Source organism: Gymnodraco acuticeps, unplaced genomic scaffold (assembly GCF_902827175.1).
Source record: "Gymnodraco acuticeps unplaced genomic scaffold, fGymAcu1.1, whole genome shotgun sequence".
NCBI lineage: Eukaryota > Metazoa > Chordata > Actinopteri > Perciformes > Bathydraconidae > Gymnodraco > Gymnodraco acuticeps.
The window spans coordinates 2,712,620-2,733,200 of NW_022991286.1; the positions used below are offsets into that span (position 1 = coordinate 2,712,620).

Genomic DNA, 20,581 nt, shown 5'->3' on the forward strand with positions numbered 1-20,581 from the left:
AGTGAAGCTGTGCAGCTTATAATAGGGACAACAAAGAAAAGAGGAGACAAAGCAGCATCACTTAACATAAGAAATCTTTAACATTTTACAAATGTAATGATATTCCATCCCTTTACATTACAAGCTTTTCACTGCAAGTAAAAACCACAAATTCATGCTGAAAACATCACTTTAGAACATTCCTGTCTAACTTGAATAGAGTTGTCGCTTGGCAGCGCAGGCTACAAAGTAAAACTTGCAAAACTCTGAGATGAAAAACAGAGCGAGCGGTCCAATTTCAACTCGGTCTGAAGTTCTCTTTCTCCTTCTCTTCCCCCCTGCCTGAATTTAAATGAGACGTCTGACTTTGAAGCTGTTGCCAAGTTGCTTAAAGTATGTCAGTGGGTCTTTGCCAGCGAGCTGAAAGACACCTTGAGATGGTCCGAACAAAGAGGTCAGCGGGGTCCTCAGCACCCTGCGGGCCCACGCCGCCGCCACCTCTGCACTGTGTGTGTGTGTGTGTGTGTGTGTGTGTGTGGTGTGTGTGTGTGTGTGTGTGTGTGTGTGTGTGTGTGTGTGTCTGTGTGTGTGTCTGTGTGTGTGTGTGTGTGTGTGGAGACAAAACTAAGGCTGTCTAAAGGCCACTACCTGCATTGTTTGGGCACCCAGCGGCCAAATCTACCCAGCAACAGAGGTGGTGTGTAGACGTCGATGGGAGGGGGTTCAACAGAGGTGAAGAAGTGAGAGGAAGTGGTATGTCGTTAGCACTTCGTAATATAACGCAATGTAAACAGATAGCCCCCTGCTAGCTAACAGGTCATTTTGGGCCCTTTCACCACAGCTAATGCACAGCAAACATCACGGAAAAAACTCAACACACAGTGAAATATTACCAGCCACAAAGCAAATCATTTGGAAAAAAAAACTCTGAGCACATGAGGACTTACCGATTTGCCTTTATGCTTAGTTCCGAAATGTTTCTTTTTCTCTCTACCAAGCAGGGCCTACGGTGGTTGGCAGAAGGTATAGACAGTCACGTCCACTGTGGCCCATCAAAAAAAAAAAACAGCTCAAACATGCAACTACAGAAACAAAAACCACCCCGAAAGGGAGCTCGGGGAGAGGGGGGGAAAGAGTGAGACAAAAGAAAACAGCCAAGGGAAGAGGGAGAGAAAGTGCTGGTGGGGGAAAGAGAAGGAAAAAGTAAACGATAACAGAAAACACTAGTTTTTTTGGTGTTTTTACAATTTCAGTTCGCCGCATGCTAGTAATAATAGCTACAAATAAGCTCAATGTTATCTGTAAAACATTTGCAATCTACAAGCTGAGTCCCTGCACAAATGACAAGCAACATCTGTTTGTAAAACAGCCAAAATCCCAGCATAAAAAAGAGAAGAAATCGAAAAAGATTGGCTTGATTTGTCTCGTTCTCAGTCTTCAAACTCTCCTGTTGTTTGACTTCCTCACTCGCTCAGCTTTGACTTCCTCACTCGCTCAGCTTTGACTTCCTCACTCGCTCAGCTGAATAAGGCAAACAAAAAAGAATAAGGGGAGTATGGAAATTCAGCGAAGGGAAAAGCAGCCATGAAGCCATCCTTCTGTCACCCCTGAACCTCTCCCTTTCCCTTCTCTTCCTCTCCCTTTTCTCCCCTCCTCCTCCTCCTCCTCCTCCTCCTCCTCCTCCTCCTCCTCCTCCTCCCTGCACACTCCTTCTTCCTCCTTTCCCTAATTCCCCCAAAAAATGGAGGAGACGGTCCAGGTATAGCTACTTCTCACTCACTCCTTCTCCTTTCCAAAATGCCCCACTACTCCGACAGACAAACACACACACACGCGCACACAGACACACGCGCGCACAAACACACACACACTTTCCTCGTCTCCCAGAACGTCCAACACAGCCAGGAGCAGACTGACTAGCTTACACGTACACACTCATGGATGCACTTACAAAAGTGCATATACAGTATTACACACAGGAACGCGCACACACACATACATTTCTTGGAAAGATTCCATGCACCAAAAACAAATACCAATCTTTAGTTAGCCTCAGCTGCGAATAGAAAAGAAGGAGTCATTTCGGGACTTGGCTCTGATTTACCGAGGCACAGATACAGACCATTTCTCCATATGCCTTCCTTTCACAGCTCCACATTTGACTGTATCATAAAACTGCGAAAAAAATGTTCTCTGTCATCGATATCATTTGATAACATCCAGTAATGAGACCGTGAGATCATCCGACATTCGGTAAAAACCAGAAACACTGGGCTTGTTTGTTGTGTTTTTAGTCTCGGAATTAATAGGTAGGATCATGCAGTTCTCTGAATGCTAGTGACAGCGCATGAGCTCTGTTCCATTACGGGACATAAGTGGGTGCCAAGTGAATCAATACAGCACTCAGAGAGACAGCTTCACTTTAAGCAGCAGAAGCAAAGATACACATACTCCACTGAGGTGATGCGAGTTCACCCATATTACATTGAGGGGGAAGGAAGAGATCTCTCGTAGAATTAAAAATGAAAGTATAGTACAAGCTGTGCTCTAACATCTCTGTCATCTTTACGGTTTCTCTGGTTTATTTGGTAAACAGGAGCTCACTGACATCACGTCAGAGGGATTCTGGGTATTCAAATGTAAGGAATAGGTCGGCCCAAAATAAAATGTGTCTACTGATCTGGGTAATTATGGATCGCATAGAAATGACGGGCCGAGACTAAAGACCCTCTTGCTTTCTCAACCATATTCCAAACCTATACCACACCTCAGCCATATTTAATTGTATCATATTAAACTTGATATTCAAACTGCCTCAAGCTTTCAATAAACACTTTTCATTTTAAAACCCAAAACTTCCAGACGATAGGTTAATCACTTAACTTTTTAATGAATCCTTGACTATCCTTGAAAAAAACCTACACTGTTCCTAAGGTTCAAACAGAATCTTTTCCACAAATGTGCGAACAAAAATCCCAATATTGTATAAGGTGCTTAGAGTTATGCAGTGGTGACATATTATTGTAGGCCGACTTGGAAGTTAGCATCGCAAGGGTCCCTCGACAAAAAGCAATGGGATTTTCTCATTGGATTTTCATTCAATGCAGAAAATATTACCTGTGGCCAACACATGTTTATGTCACTCAACACAGATAATCTAAATTCATTAACACCACTTTGTGATTTTTTGCCAGCAGTAAAAAGCTAATGTATAAACAAAGTACATCCTGGTCGCATGCCTTTCCGTCACCACCGCTAAGGTAAAGGCGGACTCACGTTGGTATGATGACGTTCAGTTGTCCTATTTAGTCACTTGGAAACAACTGCAATTTTGTGACACATAGAAGCTTTATAAATTCCTAAGTGGAGCATTTACTGACTTATTGTATGTCGTAGAACACAAAATGAAAATCACTTTAGCTTATTTCAGGCTTTTAACCACAAACACATTCAAAAGACGATTGATTTCGAGACGAAGAACTGGAGGTGTTAAAATGCTGGTGTTTTAGGACTACAGGCTTTCACATTACATCTTGATCAGGTAATATTCCTGTAACAAATCATGGCGTCACCAATAAAGTCCATGTATGTTGAGCAAGGACAATTTGAATGGAAAAGTTGAATCATCGTAGTAAAAGTCAGACTTGGTTTTAATCTCACATAGTGTAAATGGTTTAATCCTCTCGTTGGTCGGAGAGGGACACTCAGAGGCAGTGGCGAGCCGTGACTTTTATACCTAGGCCCTCTGACCCCCCCCCCACTTCCCTAAAAAAAAAGAAGAGTTATTACGTCACAGCGTACACTTCAGCGGAATATCAAAACAACGGCCTGGGTGCAAAACGCATCAATGACAGCGACCCTCTACCACACAAAACAACACCATTTATATAAACACTTATCATGACAGGGCACCCACAGCCAAGTAACAATTACAAATGAATTAAGTCGGCAAGGCGGCCCACATTGAAAATTACTTCGGCCTACCTTTGATGATCAAATCACTGAAACACAAAGTCCATCCTCCTGTCCTTCTGGATGAAGCACTTGATGGCGGGTCATGCAGCTGATCCTAATTGCCACTCCAGTTTATCATTGTAACTCAATCTTAAAAATGTCTCGGTTAATAATTTCGCAACGATGTCATCACTATCACTGAAGTGAGCCATCATGAACGAACTTATGCTAATCATAAATCGGATCAGGGGGTCACAGGTTCAAACCCCACTGCAGACAGCATGTCGTTGTGTCCCTGGGCAAGACACTTCACCCCAAAATTGCTCCTGTGGGGATTGTCCACAATATTGAGTATGTAAGTCGCTTTGGATAAAAGCATCAAACAAGTAACATGTAATGTAATAAATCTATCGATTAGATTTATGATTAGAAAATTATAAAAGTAGGGTAGACATGTGGATATTATCCGGCTGAACAAAACGTGCATTTATCTAACAGGTTCGTTACACAGACCTTATTTCGAGCTATTTTCCAAAACCCTATGAAGAAATCCCATTGCTTTTTTGTCGAGGGAACCAAGCCCCCAGGAAGTGCGCGGGACTCTGAGGAAAATATTCGTTGTGGCCAAACGGCGGTACTACACTTCCGTATCAGTCGCTGGGCCCGGAAAGACTTTTTCCCATTGACTAACATTGGGAAAGAGACGTCTGTAAATCGTTGGATACTTTTTTTTAAACTAAATAAACCAGTATGAACATTTGTATAGCTCTTATTAAAAACATTTGGTCCTCAAGTTGTAAAATGTGCTAATAATTATAGTTATTTTCCTCGGCATTATGATCTAACCCACGGGACTGCGCCACCCGGCACGTTAATGTGAGGTGTTCAGTACTACATGAGTTATACCTTTACCCATGGATGCACAATAAGAACGGATTATATGAGTATATGAATACTTTCGTGACGTTTCGCTCTCTCAAAAGTTGGGCCATTTTGTCTTCATGCGCCAATGAGCAACTCTCATAGGAATGAACGAGGCCCCGCCTCCCACGCTGTATCCAGTTCTTATTATACATCCATGGAGGGAACCCATGCGCAGCTTACTTCCGGGTTTTAGGATGCGTCACTGCACCACTCTATAACACACATGCATCAACTTCACAGCGGGCGGAACTTGTCATAAAGTCCGCGAAAATAAAGCCCACCCATTTAGAGGGAAGATATGATTGGTCAATTGTACTGTCATTTTACATTACTCTCGTTGAGTTACTGTAGCTGGCCCTCTGTGAATTTACAGCAGGACCACCAATCAGCTCCTATCTTCACAGTAACGGCCCGTCCACACAGCGGCGTGCGTTGAAGCTTCAACGCTTCTGCCTATTCACTTTGAATGGGGTGACGTCACGCTTCGCCGAACGGCATTGTGGGAGCAAAGCGTAGCTTTTCTCGCGGTGCTCGCTGCAAAAGTTGAGCAATGTTCAACTTTTGAAGCTTCAACGGAAGCGTCAGCCAATCGAATCATATGCCTGTACAAGCTCTAGCCAATCAAACCGCTGCTTGTGTGTCCGGGGCGGGAGATTCAGGTGATTGGTTGTTGGTCTAGCTTCAGACATGCCCGCCGGCAAGCGACAGCGCACGCCACTGTGTGGACGGGCCGTAACTCGCAGAGAGGGCTAAAGGAGCTTCTTTCATTTAACCCTTCACATTCCAACAGAAACTGAACAGGCAGATTCAAAGGATTTATTTCTTTGGAAATGTTATTTTGAATACAATTGAATCAAGTTATTTTGGTAAAACTAATGAAAAATATAACTAAAATCTTTTTTTTTTCTAATGTTTTCAAATATTATTTTTTACAATATCTTAGGACTTCAGAGAGGGCCTAGAGGGCCCTGACGGCTCGCCACTGCTCAGAGGTCATGATTCAGCAATAACGGTTGGGGGAAATGTATGAGGCCTCAAAAAATGAAGATGTAATGGTCAGGCCACTAAAAGTCTTGGGTAAGGTTTGGTAAAATCGTGAGGTCATTGGTAATTTACAAAAACACAAAAGTCAACAAAGAAAAAGGTGTCACACAAGGGCACCCTTCAACTGTCATTTCTGGTAGAGATATTTGCTTTAGGTCCACCTAACCCTAACCCTACCACCAGCACATCTACAGCCACACAGCAAATGTGCTTGCATGAACTAACTCTTTAAGCTGTTACATTGACTGAGTCAATCATCATGTAGGTCAATTCTCAATGTTCCCTTATTTTATTTTCAAAGTTTGTAAACATTTTGCTCTTAAAAAGCTACTTTCATGTCCTAGAATGTGATCATGATCATTTCCAAAAAAAGATCGAAGTAAAGTAGAACCAAAATACAGCTAACTTTTCTCAGTGGGAATTTGAGTTTGCAGTTTCCAAACTTAAAAGAAGCTTCAAGGAACTCAAAAGGAACTTTAACTCACTACAGTTGGATTACTGTACAGCTTAATGAAGGTTGAAAAATCCAAACCATAATCAGGTAAACATTGGATTTTTGGATACACACTGCAATCATTTGTCACTCGGGGTACATTTAACAAGCTATTCGAGGTTCTTCATTTGTGTAAAAACTCTTGCCTTTTACTGTCATTTACAGCCACCAAGAAAGCAAACCCAAACCAGGCAAAGAACTTATAGACTTTTCTTGGGTTCAAATGAGGCAAAGCCATTTTAAACTGTCTGTTTTTTTTTCTTCTGTTTCTACGATCTCTAGTCCATCATCATAGCCTTGATATACTGTCTCCAGTATGACCTCTAGCTCAGCGATAACTAGTATGAAGTTTTCTTCAGGGAATTAAAAAAACACAAATAAATGCCCTAAGCTCATAGTTGATCCACAATAATCTTGCTGTAATGAAATGTTACCGTGTCAAGCCTGCAGCCTGACTTGGGGTTCATAAGATGTGTTTGCTGCAGTCCTTGTAATCCTTTCAAATTGCTTTTCATAAAAAAAAATTAAAGTTGTTCCATTTCATGGATCATGCATTATGGGTTCTGCCTCAAATGCACATGATGAACCCTGACGTGAGTTTTACTATCGTGGCTGGTTGGTCTGACGATAGAAGGCTCACTATATGTTACTTTAAATATGTTGTTTTTTTAATCAACTTAACTCGAAAATAAGGACTCTGTAAGCGGGCTGTTTTACATTTTGTTGGAGTTTTTGGTTACCTCAGTAAGAGAATATCACCCCTTTCCAAAATTCACTTTCTGCGCCCTTTCCATTTTCTCTCTTCTCTTCTCCCTCCATCTGCTATTCTGCTCACGCACAACTGCGGCAACCCTCCTCCAATCGCTGGCATTAATCCACACCTCAGACCCCCCAGACACACTGTCTGCTCTCCCACCATGCACCTCAGCTTCAAAACTTTCCCAGACATATTTGGCCTTCTCTCTATCGCCTACCTCTCCCTCCCTCTCGAGCCCCTTTTCTTTCACTCGGTCTCCCCATGGCTCTTCATCGTCCAGTGTCATTTGCTCTGCCTCTTTCTTTCTCAAACTCTCTAAATTTCCCCTTTTCTTTCTCTCTATTCACCCACGGTCTGTCTGACAAAAGTATCTCCTAATCTTCCCCGGAGTCCATTTGACATAAAATGGCGGCAATGCAACCGTCCAATGCAAGTTGTCCCTTTAGTATTCGTAAGTAGAGTTACACATTGCCTGAGTTGTTTTTTTAATGTTTGTTTTTCTCAAATATTTTTATGTTGTGGACCCAAAAGACCAACAGGTCCTATTTATCAGGATTTGTTCAAACCTTAGGCAAAAAACCCTGAGTTTCCAATTGTTGATAATTAAAAAATAGGTTTTAAAAAGTAACTTTTGCATCGGGTCCTTTGGTTGTAAAATGTTCTCGTTACCCTAAAATAATGTTTCCGTAATGATGATTATGTGAAATTGGTCAAATGTGGACATAATGAAACTCAATAGATCAAATTCAATGGTGTTTGTCTGTAGGACATCAACGTGGGAGGGCCATAAAGGGCAAGCCCCTCCCATTTGACATCGTAACCCTCCCCAATTTTGTATTTTGTTTACAATTGTTATTGTTTATTTTTGTGCACTTAATGCTACGATCTATAAGATGTCTGATACAAAGTAAAATCCCCTTGACATTCTTGTACTGCACGTTCACTAATTTATTGCATGGTCACTAATTTATTCGTTGGCAATCAACTCATTGGAAAGAAAATACCCCCTCTGCAAAGGCCACTAATCAGCATCTGTTGGCTTGGACTGCTAGTCTCCCCTCTGACAGTGTTTTCCTCATAAGGGTTTTAATGTTTATCAGTGATCTCGTTTGGCTCCAGTCTTGGGAATCTCTTTGTTTTGCTGGGAAGAGAAAAAGCTAAGAGGATTGAATTTGGAGCTGCAGGCCTACAAGATGGGACGCACAGATAGGAACTGGAACAAGTCAGCCCTCCTTGTAAATCGAGATTCATCCAAGAGCGAAGTAATAAAGAATGATTTTATTTCTTTGAGATGTTTTTATGAGCGAAATTCCCTCCCACCAACATTAGCTGTAAATTCAATTTCCTAGGATTGGACCAGTTTCATGGCCAAAGACTTGAAAGCCATTGCCATATACATGCTATATGTTATCTTCAGAAAACTATTCAGAGCCAACTCAGTATTCCTATGAATAGCATCATGTTGGACGATTATGCACATCACAATATACGGCTTATATCAATGCCAATACATACTGTACAGCACCACATTACAGCTTATATGTAGCGAAGCGGAATGTAAGGGTTGAAACCGGAGTTATTATATATTGCTCAAAGTAAACATTTGTTTTTTCACTGAGTGTAGTTGTTAGCTCTATATGTTAGTTGCCTTATCCTAATCATACCCATTATTTTGCAGTAACAATGACCTTTCTCTAACCAAAACAATTCAGTCATTTCCATTCACAGAAATACAAAGCTTTTACAAATGTTGTTATCAGACATAAAAACATTATCACTTAATAAAAACCATGAGTGTAGAATTGTACAAATGTATAATATTAAAGTCAACATCTGGTGACTGGAGATCATTTAGCTTATTTTTGCAGGTTTGCAAAACAAACTTGGACCAGAGCTTGGTTTCAAACGTCAACACTTTCTTGGTAATGACCAAGGGTGCAACTGTCAAGTAGCCAAAGCTGGCATAGGATGTCTAATTAGCTTTAAAGGTTTCTTTACTTATAGGATGCCCTCATCAGACATACAGTATCAGACATTCAGACATGAGATCATTGACATTATATTTGTAGCATCCTGATTGCGAAACATTTTGTATTATAGATGGTATGGTTAATGTTAGGGATTGACTGTGGTCAGGCAAACATACAATAGTTCAAATAAGGCTAGGGTAAGGCAACGAGAACATTAGGTTTAATATGGTCAGAAATCACAAAGAACGTGGCAAACATCAATAGAAAAAGTTTGCTCAAATAATTTAAACACCTTTGGTTTTTGGTTACTGCATATAGTTTTCCCTATGTGCAATGTGGACCTCATTTCAAGGCACTCCATTAACAGCATTCCAAGTTCTTGCATGGTTACTTCTCTTTGAAATTGTAGAATTGTGATTTCTTTTGACAAATTAAAAAGGGTTTTGTAAAAAAATATGTCTCTGTTTTCCAAAATAGATCTGGGGAACTCAAACAAGGCATATGAACTTTTAAATGAAACACAAAATGGCTACCGTACATTTACTGTATACTGAGTCATATACAAAGAATCTGTATCAGATCAACCGATGGATGATGATTTTGTTCCATCTCCACGTCTAATATATCGTGAAACAGATTCCAACCCCACTGCCTTTTGTTTGCCTTTCTTTTGTTTCCTTCATCGTACCAAACGCTACCTCATCCTCTCCTCTCCTTCTCCCTCCCTCACCCGTTTGTTCGTCCCCTTTGCCTTCCTCGCCGTGCTTCCTCCTCTCTCTCCATCTCTCTGCCCACTCCGCCAACCCCCCTCCCCCCCCCCCCTGTGTTGGTGTCCTCATGTGACCCTGCTTGCCCTGAATCGCTGTCGGTGCCCATTTGGATCAGGCACAGCTGGTGCTCCCGCTGAAAGCGCCATTACCACCGCTGTCTACTGTCCGTCCTTCCTGCTGTCTGCCTGTCCCAGAGACACATCTTCATAATGATGTTACGCCTATTTCTCCCATTGGTGTCGTCGGAATTCGGTAGTTTTACTTACTTCTGCATATTCAATATTTTCTGTGCTGTATCCCTTTTTAATTCCCTCCTATAATGACCCCATCCATGCAGGAAGGATAATTTCTTATGTTAGATATTAAACATGTCTACCGTACGAATGATTATTATTAAACTGCCGTCTATTTAAAAAAATGATGGCAAAGCATCAGAGGAAAGGGGGCATTCGTGACCCTCTCCGTCCAATCAGATGTCACAGGTCGACAAAGACCAGGAAGTGGAGATTGTGTGTTTGCAGCTGATTGGACGGTGTTGTTTCAGCAGTGGCTCACTCTGTGCCAGTTGCCGATAAGCTTCGTGAAAGCAAAAGAGAGAAATCAAAGCCTGCTGTGCAGAGCAGAGCCGGAAAGAAGCTCCGGAAACTTTTCAGAGCAGAGCTAATAAGTGCATGATAAAAACAATATATATATTTGTAATTGTAATAATAACAAAATATGTATTTAATGGTGCATGTGTAGAATAAATGGCATCAATGCAAATATATATATAATGAATTCATCTGTTTTCCTGCTGGGATAATATCGTTAAATCTGTTTAAATTCTAACAGGAAGTGGTACATTTTTATGAAAATAAAAGCTCCTGGTGCTCTGAACCCTCAGCAGTCTTTATTTAGAGCTCGGCCATGCCTGTCGGGTGGCATCGACATCTCCAGCCTGTGGGAGCTCTTCAGCGCATGTCGTAAATATGAGACACGATGCCTGTAAAAATTACATGGATTCGATTACTATCAAGATCAAAGGAGCTGTGGGGCTTCAGGAGGTTTGGAGGCGCAACATTCCGATTTTTGCAACCCTGCATGGAGAGTTATGATGTTCACTGTTGCTGCTTGATACAGGATCAAGGCTTTCATTGCGTAAACTGGTGCGTTCCATTTCAAATATGCCCTTTTTCACGATGGCTTCCAAAGTAATAAAGATATCACGCTGACAGCAGAACTGAAATGTGACTATTTGCAGTGTGGACAGACAGTTTTCCCTTTTCTAGTAACATAGATTCAGTCTCCGAAGAAAATGATAAACACATTTTTCAGCATTTCTGTTGTGTCTGTCAACGAACAAGCTCTTGGGTCAACAGCTCATTGTTTATGGTCCGATTAGCAAGTACATTGATTCACACATTTTAATGGCTTTTATAAATGTTGAATATCGGCATAAAGCAGGATGAAAAAAACATTTTGTTACATCTTAAAGAAAGTCTGAGATATATATTAAAATACCATTATTTTAAATAATGAAAGACAGAAAAAAAAGATTATGGTTCTCCGTCTGACTGACATACATCAAAAAAGGAAAATGTTGCTCCATGAGCAGGACTCTTTTGCAGAAAATAAATGCTGTTATTGTTACTATATATTTAAAAAATCAGACAGCCCATTAAATGTGTATACAGTATTCAGTTTAGTCTCTAAATGTTAAACTAATAGCTCACCAATCCTGATCTTTTCTTGCTTTTGCTTTTTGTTTTTCAATTGGCTCTGTGGACACATCTGCCTGTGAGCAGAGTCATGCAGACCAGTTTTGAGGCAGCTGCAAGGGACCAATCATATATCAGGCAGAATTCTCACCCCGATCCAATCAGAAAGCAGGACATTAATTTCTCTTTGTAAGCATTTGAAGCTTGAAGTAGTCCGTTTGGTAGTGAAAGTTACAGTGAGTGTGAATGTAGCGTTACTCAGAGCATTCTGAAATGGACGCTGCAGTTTCCCTGCAGCAGCTGGACGCTATCCTCCGCCAGTCATAACCAACATGCGATACATTCTCCTTATAAGTAAAGTCTCTCTCATGCCAATTAAATGTCATGCTGAAACATTATTCCAATAAAATGTAATTGTGACTCACGGTTAATTTGATTTGGTTGAAGTAATATTTGAATACATATTTACTCCTGGCCCATTTCTTCTGACAATTGTTACACATTTCTTGATTTTATGCCGCACCTCATCTTAAATGCATTGACTCTTCTGGTCAAATATTACATTGTAAAACCCTGACCACACCCACCTGCACAGCTGAGTGATGCACCTGTAGCCACGCCCCACAGTGATGTCACACTGCACTGACCACGCCCGAGTGCCACTTCAATAGTCTATAGCAATTTGTGACTGAGTACTGAGGGGATCAAAGTGCAAACAGTGTTGTAAAGTAACTAAGTACATTTACTCAAGTATGTACTTGGGTACAATTTTGAGGTACTTGTACTTTACTTGAGTATTTACATTTGTTGCTACTTTGTACTTCTACTCCACTGCAATTCAGGGATACATTGTGTACTTTTATTCCACTACATTTATTAAATATCTTTAGTTACTTTGAAAATGTGGATTAATTATTTGAAATACAAACAACACTTAAATAAGACTCAAATCCACAAGCTACCCTGCAGTATACCAAGTCTGCCCCACCAGCTTTGATATCACTTTGATGCATCAATAATTATAATCAAACATATGATATATATTATTCTGAAAAGGGCATAATGTGCACTTTTACTTTTGGTACTTTAAGTACATTTAGCTGACATTGCATTTGTACTTTTACGTGAGTAAAATGTAAAGTCCCTTATTTCTGTGAATACAGGACTTTTACTTGTAACAGAGTATTCTTATACTCTGGTACTACTACTTTTACTGAAGTACAAGATCTGAGTACTTCTCCCACCTGTGACTGCAGACCCTCTGATTGGTAGATGCCCATTTCCCCCCTGAGCCACATCCGCCTCTAGCACAGCCGATTTTACATCTTCTGTAATCAACCTCGAATACAGAAGCATCAAAAAACAAAGCAAGCTATACAGCTGGTAGTCGTTGCTACATGGTAATTGACACAAGGACTTGTGTGTTTCTTCAGCAGTATTCAAATCCTTCAGATGGAATATTTTGAGAAGCTCAGAAGCCAACAGGCAATTCAATAACAGAATAGTCAATATAGTGAGTAAGAAGTAGGCAAAAGTGAGCATAGAATAAGATTTACTGTACATTATATAAACTTCTGTACAGTTAATTCAATTGTATGCGTGGGAGTTATGGATTGTGCTCAACAAGTCATGAAAGCTGAGGGTGTTAGCTTTGTCTTGTTCCTACACAATACCAATTTGTATTAGCAGTGTAGGAAATAATGACCTTGAAATATGTATTCTGTCTTCTGTAGAAACATCTTCTCCATTAGCCGTATTTTCTTTAATCCCTACTCCCTGCAGTTAAACTTCTTGTTCCACTTCTTTCAATAATAATGATTCCAAACTAAAACACATACAACACATTTAGTTCTTGCTATTTGCTGCATGTTAAGGTTATTTCAGGTCCTGAATTTGTAGTGTTTTTACAGAAAGTCCAATTGCACACGTTTCTAATTGTCACTTACAGCAGTGTCTGACTGCAGAGACAATCAACATGCTGTTACTAATTCAGCCTCAGTGTGCCAACACACACGGTGTAATTACACGTTGTAAAACGTCTTGATTGCTTGTTCGGTAAAGGCTCTTGTTTGCCTAGGTGAACAGTTCCAAATGTGTGGAGTAGAAAACGGTAACAAGTTAGTAATGCCTCATTTCCGCCACATGGTTTTACTTGGGTCATTTGCGCTTTCCACTGTCTTAGCAACGCCTCAGTGTAGGTGTGTTTCTCAGCTGATCAGCATAGTGACCAGGCGGCAGGCGTGAGACTGCAGTGAAGTCATCTGTAACGTGATGCTGGCTAAATTCTTTCATCTGCCACCAAACAAAAGATGTACGCAACATCTTTTGTACAGTGTACTCTTTTTCAATTCTAGGTCTAATCAACACAAATATTGATTGTTGTTGAACATTGTCTTGTAAAGTTAAGACCAGAAAACAGGGCAGAAGGTATAATCAGTGTTGGTTGGCCTTGATGTGATAACATGATGAGAACACTGGATATTTATAGCAGTAGTTGTCGGCACTGTTTGTCTGTTGACTTTCCATGTCTAATGTTCAAAATAGGTTCCTTTTATTAGAATTTAATCAAACAAGATAATTATCTTGATACTTTTTACATTTTGGATGGGTCTCTTTTATCTTTCTATCTTTTCTTTGGACAATTAATCAAGCATGTGGTATTCATGTATTTCTTTTTTCTTACCAATTCGTAATTTGTCACGGTTCATCTCAACTGAACGCAATGTCGTGATTGGATTACCCAACTGCATTAATATATGAAAGGCATGCACATTTATTTATTTATTGACAAAGAAACGCTGAAGGAGATGAATAAATGTTTTAGCATTGATCTGAGGGGACATAAATAGTATAATAATTAGCAATGATCTGATAGGTTACATGTTTTTGAATCAAAAGGCAAAAGTAAAAGGTAGTTGGAATAAACCTCTTATTTCTATTCATATAGAATTTTTTTTTTTGCAGCATTTCAGTAAAGCAATACGGACGGCTATGAACAGTGTTGATCTTAAAAAGTTTCCTTTCTTTGATGAGATATTTTATTAGAATAGATCATGTCTGGTAGATAACCCAGGTATCATTTGCTGCTGTAGCGATGAGTTTCAAACAAAAACCAGGCCACAAGATCAAATCCATTCATCAGAAAAGTTTGAATTTCATAAAGAAAAGGAATTATTTTATAATTGTTAGATCTGATTATTTTGTGTTTTAGGACAAGAGAACTTAAATAAACTTTGACAACAAATGTCACTTTGACTCAAAACTTTGAAGAACAAATTGACAAAGACTGGAAGGCAACATGAATCGCTTATTCGAACAATATTTTCTTTCTCTGTATCTGACCTGCTTCCTTTATAAATCCCCTTTATGCAAAATCTTGGGGTACTTGAAATAATCCGTCCCACTTCCTGTCATCGTCTGTGTCATTTCCTCTTCCTTCTCATCTTTATTTAGTTTCTGTTTACCAGTCCCCAATAAAGCACAGCCACTGTGAGCTGAAAACATGGCTTCCTGCCATTCGTTACTTGCCAGTCCATTTTTACGCCAGTCCACCAACCCCCGGAAACCGATGCTTTTGTTCAGTCTCCTGTTTTAAGATGACATCCGTTTACTGCTTTCGAGCCTAAAGACTCTGCCCTTACCAAAAATGTTTTCAAAAGCCTGCCCCTTAGCTGTTGAGAACTTGATTATAATGGCAGTGTAGAGGCAACTCATAGTAGAAAGTATCTCAACAATCAGTGACATTGTGTATAACATATCCTCTGGCTGGAAGAGAACTCTCTGCTCCATAGCTTCTCTTGGATAACTGTAATATTCCATTCCTTACACACTTAATGTATAATATCCTTCTTTATTTTTGTTTACTGTACATTTACATTTCAACATGTATATTCTCTACTTTTTTAATGCTATTTTATTTCAATTTGAGATGTTTACATTTTGAATTGTTTATTTCTAGTCTTTTATTTTCTCTAATGTATAATCCCTTGTCTTTTTATGCTGCTGCAATTCAAACATTCCCCAAATTGGGATCAATAAAGTACTTCTTATCTTATCTCATCTTATTCTTTAGAAAGTGACGTTTCTGCTACAAGTTTGCTTAAATACATTTGAAAGAGCCAGTGGCAAGGACAGCTGGCAATGACCCAGAGAAAAAAACATTACGCAAAATGTCTGATTGTCTATGAGAAAATAACTGAATTATTTTGATGACTGAATGAAGTACAAGGGAGTCAAGCCTTTTCTAAAATGACTCAATCCTTGTCATCAAGATGAATGGAGGTCTTTCCATTGAGGAAGATGGTGGCCTCTCTTTAGTTGTATTCACTAAAGGTCACTGAAGGAGTTTTGTGTAGAATGAAAAATGGCCTGAGTCATCCGAAAGTTTTAGAAAGTTACTAAATTGTTGTACGCAGGTCAACTCTGACATCAGAAAGGTGTTGCAAGTGAGGCTTGTTGACACTTTGTTGGAGAGTACTGAGCCCTTCTATTGGAGTGTGAGTCAGACCTTGAATGACCGGATTAGCTGTGTAAGTAGCTAACAACAAAGAACTTGTCAACGTGCTGATTTTGAAAGTCATTTTACCTAAAGGGAATTTGTTTCAGAAATGTCAGTATAATTAACATTTGACATAAAATATCAGGAAATAAATTGTGTACTGTATGGAGGAATTTAATACAAATTCAAATTCAAAACTTAGACCTAATCCCATCTGGACTAAAAACATCAACTCTACTAAGTTAACCAATTGTCCTCTTTATTTTTCTCATACTGCCTGTGCTGCAGCACCTCTTTTCACCCTCTGCCTGAAACCAGAGCCCAGTCTGCTCTGATTGGTTAGCTGGCCGGCTGTGTTGTTATTTGTCAACTGCTTGGAGAGTCCTTAGCCTATCACGTACAATGTGTTGGAGTGCTAGCCAATAGAAGTGTGAGTGTTAAATAGTGATGTCACTATGTTACAGAAGTAAACAAAGGAGTCCAATGGAGGCATTTAGGGCAGGGGGGGGGGGGGGGGGGGGGGGGAGTGTGTGAGAGAGTTAGAATAGATTTTTGCAGTATATCTCTGCAATGCAACAAATACCCAAATACCTCTAGTCATCGAAATGGTACTGTTAATGTTGCATTATTAATTGCAAACACCTTGATAATGATTGAAATCTCTGGGAATGTCTTCCCTGGTCTGCTTTAACCACGAGACAGCTCAATAAAGAGAGATCTGACTCAAGTCCTGCCAGGAAGCCCTCCCTGTAGATCTGAAGGGCAGAAGGCCACAGGATGTGCTAGGAGGCTACCATTACAGCGAAAGGGTGGCCTTTGTTGAATACGACAAAGGAGAAGGAGAGAGGAAAACATATGGATGGCTACTTATTTAGGAATGATCCTGTTCAGAAACACATGCAAGGATGGTACACATCTGCACGACTTAGTGGAAGAGGAAGACTAAAGCATGGCTGCAAAGAATGTAGGACGGCTGTTTTTAAGTTCAAGACATTTCTAACAGTGATTGAGCAGGTCAATCATTTGAGAAATGTATCTGCCAAAAACTTCTTAAGCCTTGCATTTGGAATTATACACACATGCTTTCATGGTAGTCATCTGATGGATTGGAAAATGGCAACATCATACAGGTGTTTTAATATATTATGTAATCCTGCCATTGCAGCCTCTAATAAACGTACAGCTAAGTCAATAAAGGCAGGCCATCCTGGATCACTGCTCCATTTGTTCGTTTAGCTAAAATACCGGCTTGTAGATGTTCCTATCCTACCATGTGCATAGGTTGTGTGAGGACACAGTATCATTTATTCTGTTGGATCCTGAGTGGAGACAGCCAGCCACAGGATGCCTGGCTCAGAGAAGAAACATGCCAGGAATTTAAGAAGATGGTTCAGCAGCGGCTCCAGATGTAGGCTTAGCAGGAGGCTGCATAACTTATAGAAAAGGAAGTATAGGGAGCTGAAAAGAGGCAGCATAGGTATGAATTCTGGTATGAGTGGAGAAGGAATGAGAGAAATTGAGACTGGAAGAGGAGGGCAAACTGTAAGTGAGTTACGGCAGAGGAGGAGAGAGGAGGACAGATGAAATAGTAAAAAAGGCCTTTGAGACTAGAGGAGGGGAAGAGGAAGGAAAGGAAAGAGAAAAGGAGGGGCAACACAATCTGAGGCAAATATGAAAAGACTATTTGGGAAAATGTTTTTGAAAGCTTATAGCTGCAGGTTTTTCGGGGAGATTGCAGGGGGGACATCCCTTCAATATTTGCAACACATGCATTTATCCCCCCCAATAAAACCATGAAAGCAGCCTAGCGCTAGTATAGCAGGGGGCTATATGCAACCTAAACAGTAGTTGCTGTCCGTCAAGACAACATTCATGTTAAAGCTCCACATTGAGAGCTGCTGCTGCTACAGGTGCAGTGCAGCAGGAGGACATGGGTAAACAAGGCAAACGCTGCTGGAATTCAGACACAACATGGCTGAGAATAAGAATAAAACAAAACGGTAGAGTTTCATTTAATTACAATGGAGAATTTGGGCGATTTCTGAAATGATAATAAGAGGGAAGAGCTGTGCATGTATGCAGTCTACAAAGTCTGCAGCATCAGCATGATTTATGGCAAACATTTTCTGCCAAGCAGCAAATACCATTGATATCAGTTGTTTTACGGTTAATGTTGCATCATACATTGTAAACCCCCCTTTATAATGATTGAAGTCTTTATAAATGGCTCCATTGGTCTGCTTTCTTCAAACTGGGATTGCTCGTTATGTTGTGATATGTGTATTTTTTAGTATGTGTCTACAGTCGGTTGCCAATAGTTATTAAGGAGGACACATTTCAGGTTCATATTTGTATTTCGTGCCTCTATTGTGATATGTTTACTTGCTTTAATGTTCGAGAAGTGCTTTTGCATTGAGAGCAGTTCCACCTAAGCCAATAAAAGCATAAGTGTTACATAATGATGTCACTATGTTACTGAAGTAAACAAAATGTTCAACTCAAGATGTTTTAGGCAGGGCGGGGGGGAGTGTGTTGGAGAGAAACTCCCTCCAGAGAGCTTTTCGGATGTAAGCCTTTGCACTTAGATACAATAGCTCTGGAAAGGGAAATCTCTAAAAAGCCTAATAGTATCTTCTTTGTGGTGAAAGTTACACACTGGAGAGCTTTAAAACTGATGACACTGAAGATCTATTGGACGTTACGGCCGGAGATTTGACATTTGCTGAGACGCCGTAGTAACACACCCTCTACCAACACTTTTGTATGTCTGTCGTATGTTTATTCTTGTATTATACTATAAATAACAGTGCACTTTATTGCTTCTTTTTCACATATGGTTAGATGCTAACTGCATTGTGTTGTCTCAGTACTTTTACTTTGTGCAATGACAATAAAGTTGAATCAAATGTAATCTAATCTCAAATTAAAATATACCTACATTTTAATATTTAGTATTAAATAGACTGTTTTATAACTTTGTCTTTAGCCGTGACCTGCAATTTTCTTTCAGTATATGAGTCAGCCAATGGAATAAGCTCAATAATCAATTGAATCGTATAGACAATATAATACAAGGGTACAGTAATCAATTCTACAATAAATATGCAATCATTACATCTATCACTTGAAAAGTGGACAACGCTGACAACTTATCATAAAAGGTCAATATCAGCCCTTAATTATAGAAACCCAATTCATCAATGGACAGCATTCATCAGCTGCACTTGTTCCCAACTGTGAATCATTTATCATGCAAGGTACTTGAGTTCTCTGGTGCATTTGGCCCTGTGGGAATATTGTAATGCACTTCATTTCATAGACAGATGATAACGGGTGAGGGATGTGAAAGACAGGAAGAAGGAGGGGGAACAGTGTGTTCAATGACTTCCTCCAGCTCTTTAAGCTCTCAACAAGAGCATGCATTTCCCCTGCAGCACTCCAGCAGAGACAATACCACTGAGGGGTGTTTGGCAATGAAAGATGGAGGAAGAATACCCACATGTGTTTCTGAACACGTTTAATTATATAGGATACGTTCCATGGGCTTAGCAGCAGCTATCCACTCAATGCAAATCACTTGAGAACAATTGACTACCGGAAGAAAGAATGTAAAGGTTAACACTACGTTGATGCCAAGTATATCTCTAGAAGAAAAAAAAAGACCGTGTTGTAAGAGACTATATACAATGTGACAAATATGAAGGGCAAGGGAAACAGTGGCAGCCAAAGTGAGATATCAGGAACACATGAAGTCAATCCCTCCACCATGAAGGCCAAACACCACAGAGGGAAGATATTGGCATTCTTCTCCCAGGTGTGACCATCTTTCAGCTGTCAGCAGGGTCTTGGTTCAGACATGTTCTTGGATAGGAGGGCTAACTTTCTGGCTTAAAAAGGTTTTTTGTCCAATCAACTCCCATTATACAAGTCCATAAGCTACATTGAGACTGGTTAAGCTCTACATGATACAAACTAGTCCAGCAAATCTTTGTGAAATCAACCTCTGATTGGAATGATGTGTGGGTGGTTCATTTGAACCGTCAAAGTCACTGCTTTTCAGACGCTTGTTTGAGGCAATATTTACAATCTCTGAAAATCGTAGTTGAAAGGTTGAGCGCTTTAATGTCGATGGATCAAGTGCGAGCAGTCAAGATGGAGAGATTTCATTAATTCAATATGATAAAGGTAAATGGATTACCTTTTATGTTTTCCCTCAACGGCCCTCGTCTTCACGGTCTTCCATGATAACTGCTGTGAACAGAAACAATTGTAGTTAAAGTACCCTGAGAAAAGATCACATATGACACCCACAAAATCCATCTCATCATTATACAGAAATTCAGTCACGCCAAGTGATATGCGTGTGGAATCATAATTTAGATTTTCCTAATGACAAACTGAAAGATTAGATAAGAATGGGCTGACGCTAGAAAGGAAGAGAAGTTTATGATGATCAAGTAAAGAAAAATTGATGACCATCTATCCGTGGATTAAA

General features: G+C 40.0%; 1 long non-coding RNA gene across 1 annotated transcript in view; it reads right to left on the minus strand.

Moving 5' to 3' along the window:
* The window catches only part of LOC117562136, a 110,956-nt gene that overhangs the window by 14,195 nt on the left and 76,180 nt on the right, over positions 1-20,581 (minus strand). Inside the window, exon 3 of the long non-coding RNA XR_004571496.1 lies at positions 20,285-20,337. This is a non-coding gene — a long non-coding RNA (uncharacterized LOC117562136). The remainder of the gene's footprint in view (positions 1-20,284; positions 20,338-20,581) is intronic.